This window comes from Dendrobium catenatum, unplaced genomic scaffold, assembly GCF_001605985.2.
Source record: "Dendrobium catenatum unplaced genomic scaffold, ASM160598v2 fragScaff_scaffold_133, whole genome shotgun sequence".
In the NCBI taxonomy this organism is placed as follows: Eukaryota; Viridiplantae; Streptophyta; class Magnoliopsida; order Asparagales; family Orchidaceae; genus Dendrobium; species Dendrobium catenatum.
This window is the reverse complement of record NW_021318595.1, coordinates 222661-227535: the sequence shown is the minus strand read 5'-3', so window position 1 is coordinate 227535 and position 4875 is coordinate 222661.

The following is a 4875-nucleotide window of genomic DNA, read 5'->3' as shown; positions in this document are numbered from 1 at the left end:
TAAATTTTGAATATTATATTTTTTAAACTATATAAATATTTAAAAATAGTAAAAAATTAAAATATTTTATTATCCTCTCTCTCCCCCTCTCTGTCCGCAGCCATCTCTCTTTTTATCTCAACTGTGAACTCTCTCTCTCTCTCCTAGTGACTACGCCAAACGAAATGGCGTTTTTTTATTCGCCAAACATTTTGGTGCATTTTAAAATGCCCCATTTGGTATAGCGTATTAGCTCCTTTTAAAATTTTTAATAATCTATGCTTCTTTTATTAATTTTGATTATTATCATGCTCCTTCATAAAATTTGGCCTAATACTTATATCTAACTGAACTTCTCACTCCGTTTCTCTCTCTCTCTCTCTCTCTCTCTAAAAAAAATTCATTTTCTCAATTATTTTTTCAGAACAAATCTCACTTCATGGCTTCAAGGGGAAACATATTCATAAACATACAAACAAAATTTCAATGCTAAGATTATTATTTACTTTAAAAAAATTTTCGTCACAAGATTTGAACAACATAACAATCATAAACAAAAAAATTCTAGTACTAACATTATTGCTTAAACAATACTCCCAAATTTTTTCCTGACAATATTTGAACATCAAATTTTCAACAAATTTTCTCAAAAAACTTAAGCAATAAGCAGAAACTTATACAAAATAATTCAACAATGTGCAAAAAATATTATAACTAGCATATTCAAACATCTTAAAAAATCTTATATACTAACCTTCTTTTACAATGGCGTTCCTCAAACTCAACTTAAAACAAACAAACATTTCTTCCTCCATTTAAGGCTCTATTTATAGCCCGCATACAGCATTAAAATTTTTTTTTTCCTTTGGTTGGAGGCTTCACGGGGCAGCAGCTGTTCATTCACGGGAAACCAAACCGTTGATCAGCTCTCCGGGTTTAAGCTCCAAACGTAGCCACGTCCGCGTTTAATCTGCAAGAATTTGCGCTTGTGGGGGACCGGTATGAAGAAAACGCGAACATGGATCGCATTTCCATTAAAAATGCAATGTTTCATCACATTTTCAGAGGAAAACGCAAAGCAGGATGGCATTTTCTTCAGAAAATGCGATCCTGTTCACATTTATGCTCCTTTTTAAATTTAATTACTTTCATGCTCCTACACCTAAAACATTTACCAACTTTGCTCCTTTTAAAATTTTGCCGGCAAATTATTAGGTCCGGTCACCTGACCTAGAAATAGGTCCGGACATCCAATAAAAACTTGCCACGTGAACTACGCTTTGACTGTGCGTTTTGACTGCGCTTTAGGTGCACTTTGACTGCACTTTACCTGTGCTTTACCTGCATTTTACCTGCGCTTTTGACTGCATTTTTTTAAGTCAAAGCACAGTTCACGTGGCAAATTTTTGGTGGATGTCCGGACCTAAAAATAGGTCCCGTGACCGGACGTAATAATTTGCCTTAAATGAGATGCTCAATTTTATTTGTTCTTATATATATATATATATATATATTCTCCTGAATGCTCTCAATATAAATCTGGTGCTCTTATGCATCAAATCTACTACTAGTTACATGTTATGTGGTTGGATGGTCATGAGTGCTCTAGGAGGGATAGTAAGTGGGACTAGCATGTTAGATGCTCATTTGACTCACAATCAGTTTGTATTTAAATCTTCTTCCTTATGATCATCATTCTCATACACAATAAATCCATCAACTTTGCTATAATCACCTTTGTCATTATTTAAGTTAGCAATTGGTTCATTATCAATAATAGTTTCTATGAACTCATACATCTTTTTTTCTTAATAGGAAATCTCTATTACATGCTTATCAATAAGTCTACATTTGACTTAGACTTCATTTGAGACAATTTTTTTACGATTTTCTAAAACAGTTTTTTAGTTAAAAACTTTCAAATTAAAAAAAAAATGTAGCTTTTTTGGCTATATTTTATAGCCCTCATTTGTCCCAATGCAAGATCATGAAGTTGAGAATTTTCAATCATGTTTTGGATTTTATGAACCAAATTACAATATAATACTATAATTAAGATTTCATATATGGCTAGAACAAAAATGTCGTGTATGTAAAACATTTCATATAACCTAAACTATGTTGTGAATTCAGACTAGGTCTTTTCATGGATTGTGTTAAAACTATATATTATAAATGTGCTCATAATAGTTTGAAAAATAATATGCTCAACAACAACATTAAGTCTTTATACCACTACACGGGATTCAGCTATATGAATCTTTTTTCTTCATTATGTCATATTAAGAGTTACATTCTCATTTAAATTTAACAAAAAATATCGTTTCTAGTACTTTTTAACCTAGCTTTTTTAGTTCTTCCTCTAACTTTCTTAACATAGGCATATCTAATACATCTACTTTCCTAACAAGGTCATCAGAAGGTTAGCGTTTTATGTGACAAAACAATCTAAGGAAACTCTCTCTAATCTTATCGTCACTAGAGCTACGCTAGCCTTTTCTCATATATAATTGCTTTTCTTTCTGTCTCTATGGGTAAAGCCACTCATCCACCTGAGCATCCTCATCTCTATAGCACTTAACTTAATTTTATGCTTCTCTTTTAAAGGCCAACATTTTGCATCATAAAGCATTGTAGGGCTCACCTCAATCTTATAAAATTTTCTCTTAAATTTGAGGGGCAATTTTCTATCACACAACATGATGCATTCCTCCACTTTAACCATCCAACTTGAATTCTATTAATAATAACCCCATCAATTTCATCATCGCTTTGAATAATAGACCCAAGCTACCTAAAATGTGCATGCACTCTTTTTAATGATTTGATTGCCCAATAACAAAATCCCAACACTTATATATTACTAATAAAATTACACTCCATGTATTTGATTTTAGATTTAATCAAATGAAAACCTTTAGACTCTAAGGTTGACATACATAATTCAAGTTTTCCATTAGCTCCCTATGTAGTCTTATCAACAAGAAGAATATCATCAATAAAAAGTATACACCAAGGTACATCTTATAATAACCTCAAAATTCAATTTCACTAAGATTCCTATAAATATGAAATTTTGACTAGGAGCACTACAACACTATATTTGTGAAACGCTATGGCACCAAGCTCTCAAAGTTTATAAGGGTTTGAGTGAGTGTTATGCTGCTTAGTCACAAATTTTATTTTTTAAATAAAATATCTTATTCCATTTGTTAAAACCATCACCCCAACTAATCCCTCCCTATTTCCCCCTTGCATGTCAAGTGAGAGAGGAGAGAAAGGGGAGAGAGGAGGAGAGAAGAGAGAGAAAGCAAGATTTGGCCTAATATCTTATGTCACTTCAGTTATGAAAAGTGCTTGATTGTAGTTGAAAATCTTAACCCTATTTTTATTTTTGATAATTTTGAGTTGTGTTCATTTTTTTCTTCTAAAATTGATAAAAATTTACTGTAAATTTCTACTGTATAGCTTTTGATATGTGATATATATCATCATCTTGACATTTTGACAAGTTCATTTCACCTATTAATTTTGCATATATGTCATTTTATTAGAAATGAGTAGAGTAATATCAAGTAGGAAATTAGTAGGGGTTAGTTCACTAAATATGAACATGAAATACATGATTTGCATAAAGTTATTGCTCATTGGATCTAACATATATTTTGGCATAATATATGTATACTAATTAGTACTTGTGGCATGTGAAAATGAGACTAGTTCCTTTTTACATGAATGATATAATTGAGATTGATTCTTATTGAGTTTGAAAGGCCTACAAGATTTGACACAAAAAAAATATTACAAATAGCCATATATCCTGCCTTTCTTATTATTGATTATAACATATGTATAAGACATAAGCATACATGATAAATTGCATAAGTGATATGATATAATATGATATGATTGATATAGATATATGATAAGATTAACATGATTAATACATAACATACATAAATGTTATACACGCACTAATAAAGATTGATATATACATATATAAATAGATATTTGACGCATGGTATTATATGATAATATACTAAGGCAAATGATTAGATAGATAACATTTATTTATTATAACTGATGAATATAGTTTCATATATGATATATGTATGTATTCATATTCACCCTAATGTTATATTATATATGATGCAAATATAGAATTGATATAACAAATTGATTTTAATAATTTACTCAGTTAACTGATTAAGATTGATCATATTGAATCGTAATTCTTATAATGATTGTTATTATTCTTACTAATCTACAATGATTAATTATATCCATATTATTGCTACTGTCATGTATTGATAACAATTTTATGTTCTAATAACCTAATGAGCTATTAGCTCACTATGTGATTTTAATATTTTAAGTTTGGGTAAGGATCTAGTATAGTGAAGCTAATTTGATTTAAGTATGTCTAATTTATGTTAGTGTACATCTTTTCTTATTTTATTCTTTTATAGTCAGAAGTATTGAAAGATAGACTAATGTATTGATTGAACTTCTGGCTAGTGCAAATGAATTTTGATGAATAATAATTATAGTAAAATATTTTAATCAATATGATTACTTCCATTGGGTTAGTTATGTATAGAAGAGTTAGAGAAGAAAAAAAAAGGATAAGCTCTTTAAAGATATTTATCTCAATGAATTTAAAGATATTTATCTCACACATGTTGTTTATCAATTTCATTAAATTTATTGCATATCTTCATCTACATGTGCTATCATGTTTTCCTTTCATATTTTTGTAATTGCTTATCTTAGAGGGAGGGTTTATTACCTAAACACTCATATAAAATAAAGTTCCTTAATATATATTTGTCATCATAAAATAAATAAATAAATAAATATATTGACAACTTGTAACCAAAGTTTATACTAAATTTT